This window comes from Oncorhynchus masou, chromosome 33 (assembly GCF_036934945.1).
Source record: "Oncorhynchus masou masou isolate Uvic2021 chromosome 33, UVic_Omas_1.1, whole genome shotgun sequence".
Lineage (NCBI taxonomy): Eukaryota > Metazoa > Chordata > Actinopteri > Salmoniformes > Salmonidae > Oncorhynchus > Oncorhynchus masou.
Genome location: NC_088244.1, coordinates 21806402 through 21822225, shown reverse-complemented (window position 1 = coordinate 21822225; position 15824 = coordinate 21806402). Strand labels below are relative to the sequence as shown.

General features: G+C 44.3%; 1 protein-coding gene across 2 annotated transcripts in view; it reads right to left on the bottom strand.

Moving 5' to 3' along the window:
- Positions 1-15824, bottom strand: part of LOC135528006 (nuclear receptor coactivator 3-like) — a 118942-nt gene that overhangs the window by 40932 nt on the left and 62186 nt on the right. The window contains exon 2 of one of the 2 annotated variants that reach the window (XM_064956756.1): positions 5676-5726. The exons of the other annotated variant lie outside the window; for it this stretch is intronic. The gene's annotated coding sequence lies outside the window, so the exon portion shown is untranslated. The remainder of the gene's footprint in view (positions 1-5675; positions 5727-15824) is intronic. 2 annotated transcript variants of the gene reach the window in all.

Sequence of the window (15824 nt, the reverse complement as noted above, 5' to 3'; positions counted from 1 at the left end):
GCAAAGTGTACATCAGAATTCGGTAAGAAAGACAGCACATCATTGCAATATTCGACTTGCATGTTCTGTTATTATGAAATACCATTATCTAAATGTGATTTCTGTCATTCTAACCACACAAGGTGAACGCCCTAATTAGGTTACGCACCCAATGCATATAGGTCCTGTACATTTCTCAAATGTCCGGTAAATTAAAATGCTGCAGATCAAATGTCCTTCGCCACATTTTCCTAACTGTTCATTAACACGGTACTTCATTTTGTTTATCTGTCGGCCCCAGACTCGAACTCCGGCCCTGTGTGTAGCTAACTGACCATCTCTGCGCATTCATCGCCATTTACCCGTTGTTGTCTTACCCGTTGTTGTCTTAGCTCCCCCAATCAGCACCTGTGAATGCTTACTGCCTCTCTCTAATGTCAATATGCCTTGTATGCTGTTGTTTAGGGTAGATCTCATTGTTTTATTTTACAGCAGAGCCCCTAGTTCCACTCAACATGCCTCAGATAGCTCCTTTGTCCCACTCCCCAAACTTGCGGAGACCGTACCTAGGTTAACTGGCGCCTCCAGAGATGCAAACTCTCTCATCGTCACTCAATGCCTAGGTTTAACTCCACTGTACTTGCACCATACCATACCTTTGTCTGTACATTATGCCCTGAATCAATCAAATCTGCTCCTTTTATTTGGTTTATTTCACCTTTATTTAACCGGGTAGGCTAGTTGAGAACAAGTTCTCATTCTCATCCCCAATTACAACATTTTCCATCAAGATAAAACTGCTAAAGCGGGCGGAGTTAGCCTGTAGAGTTCTGTCATACTATCCAGGTCTATGCCCAAATAGTTAGAGCTTCTACTTTTAAAAATCCATGTTTCCAGAAATATAAGTCCCTCACTGTTGCCGCTTGTTATAGACCCCCCTCAGCTCCCAGCTGTGCCCTGGACACCATATGTGAATTGAATGCCCCCCATCTCTCGTCAGAGTTCGTACTGTTAGGTGACATAAACCGGGATATGCTTATTAACACCCCTGCCGTCCTACAATCTAAGCAAGATGTCCTCAATCTCACACAAATGATCAAGGAACCTACCAGGTACAACCCTAAATCTGTAACCATGGGCACCCTCATAGATATCATCCTGACAAACTTGCCCTCAAATACACCTCTGCTGTTTTCAACCAGAATCTCAGAGATCACTGCCTCATTGCCTGCGTCTGTTATGGGTCCGCTGTCAAACGACCAAACCTCATCACTGTCAAACTCTCCCTAAAACACCTCTGCGAGCAGACATTTCTAATCGACCTGGTCTGGGTTATCCTGGAAGGATATTGACTTCATTCCGTCAGTAGAGGATGACTGGTTGTTCTTTAAAAGTGCTTTCCTCACCTTCTTAAATAAGCATGCCCCTTTAAAAAATGTAGAACTAAGAACAGATATAGCCCTTGGTTCACTCCAGACTTGACCAGCACATAAATATCCTATGGCATACTGCACTAGCATCGAATAGTCCCCGCGATATGCAACTTTTCAGGGATGTCAGGAACTAATATACACAGCTAGCTTTTTCAAACAGAAATTTGCATCCTGCAGCACTAATTACAAAAAGTTTTGGGACACTGTAAAGTCCATGGAGAATAAGAGCACCTCTTCCCAGCTCCCCACTGCACTGAGGCTAGGAAACACTGTCACCACGATAAATCCACAATAATTGAGAAAGCTGGCCATGCTTTCCACCTGGCTACCCCAACCCCGGCCAACAGCTCTGCACCACCCCGCAGCGACTGGCCCAAGTCCCCCCCCCCCACGCTTCTCCTTCACCTAAAACCAGACAGCTGATGTTCTGATAGAGCTGCGAAATCTGGATCCCTACAAATCAGCTAGGATAGACAATCTGGACCCTCTCTTCCTAAAATTATCCGCCGCAGTTTTTGCAACCCCTATTACTAGTCTGTTCAACCTCTCTTTCGTATCGTCTGAGATTCCCAAAGATTGGAAAGCGGCCGCCGCCATCCCCTCTTCAAAGGGGGAGACACTCTAGACCCAACCTGTTACAGACCTATATCCATCCTGCCCTGCCTTTCTAAAGTCTTCGAAAGCCAAGTGAACAAACAGATCACCGACCATTTCGAATCCCACCGTACCTTCTCCGCTATGCAATCCGGTTTCCGGGCTGGTCACGGGTGCACCTCAGCCACGCTCAAAATCCTAAACGATATCATAATTTCCATCGATTAAAGACAGTACCGTACAGCCATCTTCATCGACCTGGCCAAGGCTTTCGACTCTGTCAATCACCACATTCTTATCGGCAGACTCAACAGCCTTAGTTTCTCTAATGACTGCCTCACCTGGTTCACTAACTACTTCTTAGGTAGAGTTCAGTGTGTCAAATCGAAGGGCCTGTTGCCCGGACCTCTGGCAGTCTCTATGGGGGTGCCACAGGGTTCAATTCTCTGGCCGACTCTTTTCTCTGTATATGTCAATGATGTCGCTCTTGCTGCGGGTGATTCTCTACGCAGACACTATTCTGTATACATCTGGCCCTTCTTTGGACACTCCAAATGAGCTTCAATACCATACAACACTCCTTCCGTGGCCTCCAACTGCTCTTAAATGCTAATTAAACTAAATGCATGCTCTTCAACCGATCGCTGCCCACACCCGCCCGCCCGACTAGCATCCCTATTCTGGACGGTTCTGACTTAGAATATGTGGACAACTATAAATACCTAGGTGTCTGGCGAGACTGTAAACTCTCCTTCCAGACTCATATTAAGCATCTCCAATCCAAAATTAAATCTAGAAATCGGCTTCCTATTTCGCAACAAAGCCTCCTTCACTCATGCTGCCAACATACCCTCGTAAAACTGACTATCCTACCAATCCTTGACTTTGGCGATGTCATTTACAAATTAGCCTCAAACACCCTACTCAGCAAATTGGATGCAGTCTATCACAGTGCCATCCGTTTTGTCACCAAAGTCCCATATACTACCCACCACTGCGACATGTATGCTCTCATTGGCTGGTCCTCGCTACAAATTCGTCGCCAAACCCACTGGCTCCAGGTCATCTATAAGTCTTTGCTAGGTAAAGCTCCGCCTTATCTCAGCTCACTGGTCACCATAGCAACATCCACCTGTAGCACGCGCTCCAGCAGGTATATTTCACCGATCATCCCCAAAGTCAACACCTCCTTTGGCCGCCTTTCCTTCCAGTTCTCTGCTGCCAATGATTGGAACGAATTGCAAAAATCACTGAAGTTGGAGACTGATATCTCCCTCACTAACTTTAAGCTGTCAGAGCAGCTTACTGATCACTGCAGCTGTACACAGCCCATCTGTAAATAGCCTATCCAACCAACTTCCTACCTCGTCCCTTTTTTTTGTTGTTTATCTGCTCTTTTGCACACCAGTATTTCTACCTGCACATCCTCATTTGCACATCTATCACTCCAGTGTAAATTGCTAAATTGTAATTACTTCGCCACTATGGACTATTTATTGCCTTACCTCCTTACTTCATTTGCACACACTGCAAACAGATTTTTCTATTGTGTAATTGACTGTACGTTTGTTTATTCCATGTGTAACCCTGTGTTGTTTTTTGTTGCACTGATTTGCTTTATCTTGGCCAGGTCGCAGTTGTAAATGAGAACTTGTTCTCAACTGGCCTACCTGGTTAAATAAAGGAGAAATAAAACAAATGAGAAGCATCAAACTGTAGCTCTGTATGTAGTGAAACATAAGCATTGTTTTTCAAAGACGCTTCCTCACTCCCTCTCTTTCCCTTCCTCCCAAAAGTTTCTTTCAAATCTATCCATCTCTGTCAATCTATCCTAAGAGTACAATCTCGTGACTGCTTGTCTGTCTGTACTGTAGCTCATCTTCGCATGAAACTACTAAACTACCCTTCCACTGTCTGACGACAGAGAGAGAGAAAGAGAGCGAAAGACAGAGAGAAAGAGAGAGAGATGGCTCAAGAGCTCTAATTGCAGAGTGAATGAGGCAGCCCCAGAGAATGGCTGATTAGGAGGGCTACTGAATACCCCAGGGAAATGGGTCACCTCCAGTGTGGTGCGAGTTGCCTGCCCGCCCGCTTCTCCAGCACAGCACAGGGTGAAAAGTAAATTACACGCCACAAGCAGTGGGGCCTGGTAGGACACTGGGAGGCAGGGGTGCTGTGGTGGGTACTGGGTACGGTACCGGAGGGGTAGAGGGTGGGACGGGGAGGGGAGGAGGAAGTGGACGATGTCACGAATCCAGAGAGATCTACAATGAGTGTAAGTAAACATTGATGGAGATGTGGTCCACCTCTTTCTCAATTAACATTCTGCCCACTTCCATTTGCCAAGAGTTGTGAACAATATTCCCTCTAATATTTTCTGGCACTGAGCAAATTTCAGGTCTGCTGAGCACAAACATGAACCTTGTGAAATTTCTGTGCAACTTCCGGCACTCGTTTACTGTGAACACTGAGGCTGTACCCGCTTTGATTTACTGTTTTAGTGACCAAGTAGGCTACTGTGGCTATTTGATCATAATGTAGGCCTACCACAAAAAACTATGGAGAAAATGCATTACATAACATATTAACATGTAAATAGTGGTTCTGCCATTCAGCCTACAGTAGCAGCCCCAATATGTGGTGTTCAATGTAGGCCTACATTAATCTGTTTATCCACTTGTCCTTCAGACTGAACATTTTGTTGTGTTGTTTGATGCAAGAAACCATACCATTACCATTATTACCAAACCATACCATTATTACAGAGAATCAGACAAATTATGCCTCCCTCTACCTATAGGTTACATAGCATATTCAAGCCTGTCTCAAAATACAACACTGCCCCTTTAAGACATAAAAAAATGCTCTTTACCTGACTCGCTTTCAAAGATGGCTAGAAATGCTCTTGTAGGAAGCAATAACTCCCATATTGCTGACTACAAATCAGCTATAACTGGGCTAATAACTAACTAATTAGCAAAGAAAATGAACAAATGTGCACACATGGCTACATGCAGCTCTTGCTTTGATCTCAAAACAAGCACATAATAATCGCGACCGCTCATGCTGTAAAACAGTCTGGTTCAAAGTGAATGGCACAAATACATATATGGAAATGGTCTATTTACATATTCTGTAGGTCTGCTGCAGCCCTGAGTGGTTTTGGCGCACCGGTCTGTGTAGAGTACAACCCTCGTGCTTGTCAATGCAATAGAATCCTACTCAGATGCACTCTGCCTCATAGTTAGTTTTAGATACTAAGTCTTGCATATTTTGTTTTGGTATGTTGCATTGAAAGTAGCTAATATTGTGTTGATTGAATCACAATTTCCACAGTAAAGGGAAACGTTGATAGTGTTAACTAATGGGGAAAACTCTAGAAAGTTGAGTGAAGTTCAATCTCGTGCTTCTCTGTACGGGCTGCTATTTCTTCTGAGTGGCAGTCCCTGGGAAGCTCCGTGCAGCTTCGAGGGAACATTGGTTGTGACTCAGCAAGGCTAAGAGAGCTCCAGAAATCCCCGAGGTTGAACCACCTCCTTGAGCTGCTCTACAGCATACCAACCAACCAAATAACTAGCCTGCCAGCAGCCTAATGGTCCCATAGCACCTACATGGCACTGGCCGAAATTGAAATTAGAGACAACAAAAAAAACTTGCCCATGAACTCACCTCTTCAGCAGAGTATAAATTATGAAATCCAACGTCATTGAACTTCACATCCTGCAAGACAAAAAAGGATAAAAGAGTAAAATATGTCATGGAATTCATTGATGTACAGCAGCCGCAAACTGTTAGGGTATTGATGCAGTTTAGAGACGAAATGTTTATGCAGATCGAAAGAGAGAAACAGAACGAGAAATACAAGAGACAGACAGACAGAGAAAAGGTGCCCAGGAACAGTGCTGGAGATGTAGCCAACATTGTAATAGCACGGCTGTGTGTGTGTGTGTGTGTTTGTGTGTGTGTGTGTGTGTGTGTGTGTGTGTGTGTGTGTGTGTGTGTGTGTGTGTGTGTGTGTGTGTGTGTGTGTGTGCGTTGAGAAAATTAGCATGAATGATTTAGGGTGGAGGATGGGGCCCAAACGAGCAGCTCTCTCATGACTGATGATGTTTGTGTGTTTGAGAGCCATTAGGCAGCTGTTTACAGGCATGACACTGTGCAGGCAGAGGATGAAGGGATGGGGGAGGGAGAGAGAGAGTAGCTTGTGTCGTGTGCATAGGTAGGTCTGAGTGTCTCTTGATCATGTGTCTGTGTATGGGAGCCAAAATGTATTACTGTTTACCCAACCCATGGTACGACACTTTGCAATGAGGACTTTGTACTGAGGGACATTCCCTGACTTCCCACTCAATCAGATCAGTAACATTAGCTGTGTGTGTGTGTGTGTGTGTGTGTGTGTGTGTGTGTGTGTGTGTGTGTGTGTGTGTGTGTGTGTGTGTGTGTGTGTGTGTGTGTGTGTGTGTGTGTGTGTGTGTGTGTGTGGTAGCACAACAAGTTCAGTCAGAAACAACGAGAGAAATAGAGAGAAATAGTCTCTGTTTCTCTCTATCTCAGTTCTGACTCGAAACAAAACAGCCTCAAACCAGCCTCCCACGTTAACATGAGTCATATAAAGAATGACCCAGTGCAACAAACAAACAAGTGTCTAAAATGGCTTACTGGGCAGAGGCAGACAGACAGACAGACAGACAGACAGACAGACAAAACACTACATTTATGTCTCAACAGTCTCCGACTGATGATCTCTGTGACTTGATATTGTAATGAGGTATATCTGTACTATACTATATCTGTACTAAAAAGCACTATCAGATCAGGAGTCAAGCAATCTCCACTGATACCACCCATTTCGAATGCATTTTCACCATGAGAAGCACACCATCAATGACCTACCTACCTACACAACTGGTTTATAGGATTTCACTGCAAAAAGTGGGGCTACAGTACATTACCTTTTTAGAGTTCAATTGGGTCCCTCTTATTTTCTGAGTGAAAATGAGAGCCCGTCAACGCAGAGCAACCTGAGCATGGCAACAAGGAGAGGGTTAATAATGGCCACTGGTTCCCTGTCCATTTAACAACTAGCCTAATGCTGGGAGAGACAAACAGACGAGACAGACTGAGGCTTCCTTGTTTCAGATAAGTGTCTCTCTTCTCATTGTTTTTCAGGTGCGAGAGGGGGCGGGCAGGCAGGTGGGCGGGCAGGGGGCGTTGCGGTGGTTTGTGGTTAGCGGGGGCAGGGAGTTGTGAGGCTAGGTGATACAGACAGAGACAGTCAGCCCCATTTTCATAATCTCTGTTGACAAAACAGAAGAGCAGCGCGGCCTGGCCAGATCATGTAAAACTCCAGTAGGAACACAACAGACAGACCTGCAGTCTACAGCCATGCTGACATAGTCAATGACTGGCTGTAGTCAGGTTGGTGACCTCCACTGTAATTAGCCCACGTTGGGACAAAGTTAGGAAAAATTCATAATACATAATGCATTGGGTCGATACTAGAGAATGGTTGATATACAGTGCCTTGCGAAAGTATTCACCCCCCTTGAACTTTGCGACCTTTTGCCACATTTCAGGCTTCAAACATAAAGATATAAAACTGTATTTTTTTGTGAAGAATCAACAACAAGTGGGACACAATCATGAAGTGGAACGACATTTATTGGATATTTCAAACTTTTTTAACAAATCAAAAACTGAAAAATTGGGCGTGCAAAATTATTCAGCCCCCTTAAGTTAATACTTTGTAGCGCCACCTTTTGCTGCGATTACAGCTGTAAGTCGCTTGGGGTATGTCTCTATCAGTTTTGTACATCGAGAGACTGAAATGTTTTCCCATTCCTCCTTGCAAAACAGCTCGAGCTCAGTGAGGTTGGATGGAGAGCATTTGTGAACAGCAGTTTTCAGTTCTTTCCACAGATTCTTGATTGGATTCAGGTCTGGACTTTGACTTGGCCATTCTAACACCTGGATATGTTTATTTTTGAACCATTCCATTGTAGATTTTGCTATATGTTTTGGATCATAGTCTTGTTGGAAGACAAATCTCCGTCCCAGTCTCAGGTCTTTTGCAGACTCCATCAGGTTTTCTTCCAGAATGGTCCTGTATTTGGCTCCATCCATCTTCCCATCAATTTTAACCATCTTTCCTGTCCCTGCTGAAGAAAAGCAGGCCCAAACCATGATGCTGCCACCACCATGTTTGACAGTGGGTATGATGTGTTCAGGGTGATGAGCTGTGTTGCTTTTACGCCAAACATAACGTTTTGCATCGTTGCCAAAAAGTTCAATTTTTGTTTCATCTGACAAGAGCACCTTCTTCCACATGTTTGGTGTGTCTCCCAGGTGGCTCGTGGCAAACTTTAAACGACACTTTTTATGGATATCTTTAAGAAATGGCTTTCTTCTTGCCACTCTTCCATAAAGGCCAGATTTGTGCAATATACGAGTGTTGTCCTATGGACAGAGTCTCCCACCTCAGCTGTAGATCTCTGCAGTTCATCCAGAGTGATCATGGGCCTCTTGGCTGCATCTCTGATCAGTCTTCTCCTTGTATGAGCTGAAAGTTTAGAGGGACGGCCAGGTCTTGGTAGATTTGCAGTGGTCTGATACTCCTCCCATTTCAATATTATCGCTTGCACAGTGCTCCTTGGGATGTTTAAAGCTTGGGAAATCTTTTTGTATCCAAATCCGGCTTTAAACTTCTTCACAACAGTATCTCAGACCTGCCTGGTGTGTTTCTTGTTCTTCATGATGCTCTCTGCTCTTTTAACAAACCTCTGAGACTATCACAGTGCAGGTGCATTTATACGGAGACTTGATTACACACAGGTGGATTGTATTTATCATCATTAGTCATTTAGGTCAACATTGGATCATTCAGAGATCCTCACTGAACTTCTGGAGAGAGTTTGCTGCACTGAAAGTAAAGGGGGCTGAATAATTTTGCACGCACAATTTTTCAGTTTTTGATTTGTTAAAAAAGTTTGAAATATCCAATAAATGTCATTCCACTTCATGATTGTGTCCCACTTGTTGTTGATTCTTCACAAAAAAATACAGTTTTATATCTTTATGTTTGAAGCCTGAAATGTGGCAAAAGGTCGCAAAGTTCAAGGGGGCCGAATACTTTCGCAAGGCACTGTACAGGACTGACTGAGGCATCATGGGTAGAGGAGTCTTCCTGCTGATCTAAGTCAGTGTAACAAGATGCAGCAGAATCCCAGACTCACCTGCAGATCACCCACTCCTCTTCTCTACCCTCTCCTTTCCATAACCATTCTTGTCTCCTCCCTATCCACCTCCTCTACTCTAAATAATATCTTTCTCTCCTCCCTCTCCTGCCCTGATTTACTCATCTCCTCCCCTCCTCTCTCAATACCACCTCTGTACTATAGACATAATCTCACTCAACCCCACCTCTTCCTACACCACCACTATCCCCTCTTCTCCATAATCATCCATCCCCTGCCTCCCAGCCTCGTGTGTGTGTGTGTGTGTGTGTGTGTGTGTGTGTGTGTGTGTGTGTGTGTGTGTGTGTGTGTGTGTGTGTGTGTGTGTGTGTGTGTGTGTGTGTGTGTTGCTGTCACCTGCAGACTAGGGTACAGATAAATGCTTTTTTCTGTCTCTATGGGAGGCAGAGCAGGGGGAATAATTTGATTTCTCCTGCTGTCTCCCCAGCAGCCTCTTTCTCGCTCACTCTCCACCTTTCCATCTCAGCCTCTCACTCCTTTCTCTCTCTCCACCTTTCTCTCTCTCCACCTTTCTCTCTCTCCACCATTCTCTCTCTCCACCATTCTCTCTCTCTCTCTCTCTACCTCTAAATCTGCTCTCCCTCGCTCTTCCCTCTTTTTACGTCTCGACATCTCCCACCCCCTGCTTTCTCTTGCTTAAACCTGTACCATTGAAATTCAATATGACAAAATGGCTCCCAAAGCAATGGACCTTCGCTCTAAATTACCATGTCCGTTCGAGTTGCTCAATTTCTATGGTCTGGCCAGGGGGATCAGAAAGAATGTTGTGTTCCAGAACAGATGAGCAAAAAGAAAAAAACGTGTTCCATAACAGATAAGCAAAAAGTAAACCTTTGAACTCCTTCTACAACAAACGATAGCTTTCAGTTAGAGAACGTGCACACACAACATCCTTATTCCGAAAAAGGATGTTGTGATATGAGTTGGAAGGAAGTCCAGAAGTATTAGAGCGAGACTAGGACATGGTGACTAGACCAGCCATGCGTGTTTCCGCGTGTGTGTGTTCATTTTTTCCATCCACACCAGACATGATCATGACACGCAGGTGAAAATATCAAATCCAACTGTGAACTAACTTTATTAATTTGGGGACAGGTCGAAACACACGTGAAACTAGGGCTGACCCCATGTTGTCGACTGGTCGATTGCTTGGTCGGTTGCTTGGTCGATAGGCTGATGGTCGATTGCTTGGTCGATTGCTTGGTCGATTGCTTGGTCGATTGCTTGGTCGATAGGCTGATGGTCGACAGGTCGAGCAGTGGCAAATACATATAAAACAATTATGGCACAGGACAGGAGACAGCAGTCTGATTCACGATTGTCTGAGTGGACTAATCCATTGCTGAGGCCACAGGGATGGCACACCAGTATCATCAGTAGTACATTTACAGTTATTTCCCATCCTTTCTAATCTACAATTGTTTGGTTATGGTCATTTCTGTTGTTGCGTTCAATATATTATTATCCCAGTCTTACTGTTGTCATTTTAGGAGTGGACACGTTGTTTGAAGTGCGCACACCCTAGGCTACATTTTGTTTATTTCATTTTGTTTGGAGCACTCCTGTCAATCTTGGACACGCATCTCATAATACATAGAAGTAGGCCTAGGCTACCTGTCCTGCATGCAAATTTAGGCCTATTAATGTGCCCATTTGGGGATCTGATAGTATTTCTGATTGTCTTAACTCACCATCCCTGTGGAGATTCTCAAAGTAATTTTTTCTTTGCCTCTAACAGTAAGTGAACAACCGTAAAATCGCCCAACCCTAGAGTGTACATGTGTGCGTTTGTGAGCGCATGCCTGTGTGTGTATGTTTGTGAGCGCGTGTCTGTGTGTGTGTGTGCGTGTTTGAGAGCGCGTGCCTGTGTGCCATGCATCATCCAGCCTGACCGTTGGCTGCACCCCGTGATGAGGACCAGATGGGGGCTGTCAGGGGGTCGCTAGTTTGGGTGATGTATGGGCCCTCACAAACCAACAAAGGCCCTCCTTCAGCCGATGTGTTTCCTACTAATTGAGAGGGGAGAAAGATAGAAAAGGAGTGAGAGAAAGAGTGATTGCTTAAACAGAGTGGATTTATGGCATGTCCGTGACAAAGGGGAACTTCCAGTGAGAGTTTAAGGGGCGGGGACAGATAGGCCTTCAGTGGAATCATTAATGTGTCATTGTGCTCGTATTAGTTATGCCGTTCAGAACAGAGCTAATAATACTAGTTAACTGCATGTGGTGCTGGTATAAACGTTAGGCCTTGACTATAAGAGCATTGAGAATGAGGTTAAGATGCATTGAGTGTGTGTGTGTTCAGCTCATAGGCACTGAGGCACGCTCTCGCCGAGGCCTTTTCCAGTCCCTCTCTCCTGCCCTCATCTCCTATTCTTACACTCTCTTAGCTCGTTCTACTTCTCAATTGCACCTTGCAGAAAAGAGTGCCTTTGATTTTACTATAAAACAGACTGTGTGTGTGTGTGTGCGCGCGTGTGTATGTGCATGAAGCCGCTGCAGCAGCATATACAGTGGGGCAAAAAAGTATTTAGTCAGCCACCAATTGTGCAAGTTCTCCCACTTAAAAAGATGAGAGAGGCCTGTAATTTTCATCATTGGTAAACTTCAACTATGACAGACAAAATGAGAAGAAAAAAAATCCAGAAAATCACATTGTAGGATTTTTAATGAATTTATTTGCAAAATACAGGTAACGAGTGGAGGACAGAGGAGCCTCTTAAAGAAGAAGTTATAGGTCTGTGAGAGACAGAAATTTTGCTTGTTTGTAGGTGACCAAATACTTATTTTCCACCATAATTTGCATTAAATTCATTAAAAATCCTACAATGTAATTTTCTGGATGTTTTTTCTCATTTTGTCTGTCATAGTTGAAGTGTATCTATGATGAAAATTACAGGCCTCTCTCATCTTTTTAAGTGGGAGAACTTGCACAATTGGTGGCTGACTAAATACTTTTTTGCCCCACTGTAACCAAACAAATCACAAAATTATTCACATCATCTCACCTTGGTCTCGTTAAACAAACACCATTAAAGTCCAAAGTGATTTTAAGACAGATAAATGATTGTTCCCCTCAATAATTACAGTCTTTCCAGTGGGTCTGCCTGTCAGCCACGTCTGGCCTCAACAACATAGCCCAAGTCTCAGCTAAAGAATGGAGAGAATGTGGAAGAGGAGGGGAGGAAAGAGAGATAACTTGGATTGTTTACGTTTGTCTATCCCATGTGTAACTCTGTGCTGTTTGTGTCGCACTGCTTTGCTTTATCTTGGCCAGGTCGCGGTTGTAAATTAGAACTTGCTCTCAAATGGTCTACCTGGGTAAATAAAGGTGAAATAAATAAAATAAAATAAAAATATCAGACCTGAACTGAGGGGAAATCTGGAGAGTCAATTGGAGAGTCCGACAGTAAGTGGCAGGCAGGCTACAGATGCAACAGGAAAGCATAGTCTGTCTGTCCCTGGAAAGGAGCCAGTGTTAGAATGGGAAGATCAGTCTCAATCAATGGAAGTCTATGTGCTGCTTACACCTAGGGGTCTTTCTGCAGTGAGTATGCAGAGCGAAAGGTGAAGCCTGTGGCATGATGTCGCATAACGGCAGGCAGGCAGCAGACACACTCTCATTCAAAACACATTCATAACATAACAGCCACTCAGGTCAATGCAACTGTAGCTTTAGGGCAGAGCACATTTGTGTCGCGAGCAAACTACATAGGAAGAGGGACAAATGATTCTCTAGCACATACAGTAACAAACTCACCCATTCTGTCTCTCTGCTAACTCACTGTTTGTTTATTTTTCTCATTTGCCTTCTACCTCTTTCACTGAGTATTTTTTCCTGTTCCCCTGTCCATCCCTCCCTTCCTGCATTCATCTCTTTCTTCTCTCCTTCTCGCCATCTCATTTCTGTCCTTTATAGTGGAAATATGTATGTTTCTCTTTTTGTCGGTTTCTGTGTTCTCTGTGTTCTAGCCCAGAATAAGGGAGACAGTGTCTGCATCAGCCAGCACACACAAACAGCCCAGTAAGGCCCACATACAGCTACACTGTGTGTGTGTGTGTGTGTGTGTGTGTGTGTGTGTGTGTGTGTGTGTGTGTGTGTGTGTGTGTGTGTGTGTGTGTGTGTGTGTGTGTGTGTGTGTGTGTGTGTGTGTGTGTGTGTGTGTGTGTGTGTGTGTGTGTGTGTGTGTGTGTGTGTGTGTGTGTGTGTGTGTGTGTGTGTGTGTGTGTGTGTGTGTGTGTGTGTGTGTGTGTGTGTGTGTGTGTGTGTACGTGTGAGAACTCTGGGTGACTCTGCTTTAGCTGAGCACCAGTCCCCTCCAACTGAACCGGCACTTACACACTAGCAGAATAGGAACCAAGCCACATCTTGGCACCTCGCCTCCCCTTAACAAATCACACCACAGAGGCTAATAAAAAAAATGTCCACAGCCCAGCTCAGCTCCACAAAAGCATTCTTAAAATCAATGCTCTCTCCCGTTCATAAAAATGGACCACTGACTCTCAATTCACCACACGAGACGTGGGTGACCATCTCCATGGTACTGTGTACCTAATTCCGGGCAATCAGAAAGGGAGTAGCATCATTTGGCGAGACAGTTAGTGCCTTCATTGGATGCTTTTCTTGAGTAGTCTATTCAGTGTGAACAAATGAACACTGCAGAGAGCAAAGATTTTATTCTGACTAACTCCATGTTTAGAACAAACGCTATAACCAGAAGAGCCACTCCTATGAGAAAGAGCAGGGGGAGATAAAAAGGGACTCAAAACTGGTCCCAGATCTGTATGGGCCTTAGTCAACTTCTCTGAATGTCATTGCTATGCCATAAGATCTGATCTAGGACATGGTTAAAATAACTCCTCTCCCAGGCGGTCCTGAGAACAGAAATAACGCTGCTAGCAGGCAGCAACCCAGGGTGTCTATTGTGGCTGCCATCAACCAACCATTTACACTGCATTCGGAAAGTTTTCATACCCCTTGACTCTTTCCAAATGTTGATACTTTACAGCCTTATTCTAAAACAGATTAAATTGTTCATTCCCTCATCAATCTACACACAATTTCCCATAATGACAAAGCAGAAACAGGTCTTTAAATGTTTTTGCTAATTAATTGCAAATAAAAAACATTTACATAAGTATTCAGACCCTTTACTAAGTACTTTGTTGATCCACCTTTTGCAGTGATTACCAACTTGAGTCTTCTTGGGTATGACGCTACAAGCTTGGCACATCTGTATTTGGGCAGTTTCTCCCATTCGTCTCTGAAGATCCTCTCAAGCTTTGTCAGGTTGGATGGGAAGCATCACTGCACAGCTATTTTCAAGTCTCTCCAGAGATGTTGGATTGGTTTCAAGTTTGGGATCTGGCTGGGCCACTCAAGGACATTCAGACACTTGTCCCGAAGCCACTCCTGCGTTGTCTTGGCTGTGTGCTTAGGGTCGTTGTCCTGTTGGAAGGAGAACCTTCGCCCCAGTCTGAGGTCCTGAGCACTCTGGAGCAGGTTTTCATCAAGGATCTCTCTGTACTTTGCTCCATTCAGCTTTCCCTCAATCCTGACTTGTCTCCCAGGCCCTGGTGCTGAAAAACATCCCTATTGCATGATGCTGCCACCACCATGCTTCACCATAGGGATGGTGCCAGGTGTCCTCCAGGCGTGAAGCTTGGCATTCAGGCAAAATAGTTCAATCTTGGTTTCAGAGTCCTTTCGGTGCCATTTGGCAAACTCCAAGCAGGCTGTCCTGTACCTTTTACTGAGGAGTGGCTTCCGTCTGGCCACTCTACCATAAAGGCATGTTACAGAGATGGTTGTCCTTCTAGAAGGTTCTCCCATCTCCACAGATGAACTCTGGAGCACTGTCAGAGTGACCATCGAGTTCTTGGTTACCTCCCTGACCACGGCCCTTCTCCACCGATTGCTCAGTTTGGCCTGGCGGCCAGCTCTAGGACGAATATTGCTGGTATTGTATGTAGATTGATAAGGAAAAAATAAATTTAATCCATTTTAGAATAAGGCTGTAACGTAACAAAAATTCTGAATGCATTGTACAGTCGTGGCCAAATGTTTTGAGAATAACACAAATATTAATTTCCAAAAGTTTGCTGCTTCAGTGTCTTTAGATATTTTTGTCAGATGTTACTATGAAATACTGAAGTATAATTACAAGCATTTCATAAGTGTCAAAGGCTTTAATTGACAATTACATGAAGTTGATGCAAAGAGTCAATATTTGCAGTGTTGACCCTTCTTTTTCAAGACCTCTGCAATCCACCCTGGCATGCTGTCAATTAACTTCTGGGCCACATCCTGACTGATGGCAGTCAATTCTTGCATAATCAATGCTTGGAGTTCGTCAGAATTTGTGGGTTTTTGTTTGTCCACCTGCATCTTGAAGATTGACCACAAGTTCTCAATGGGATTAAGGTCTGGGGAGTTTCCTGGCCATGGACCAAAAATATGTTGTTTTGTTCCCCAAGCCACTTAGTTATCACTCTTTCCTTATGGCAAGGTGCTCCATCATGCTGGAAAAGGCATTGTTCGTCACCAAACTGTTCCTGGATGGTTG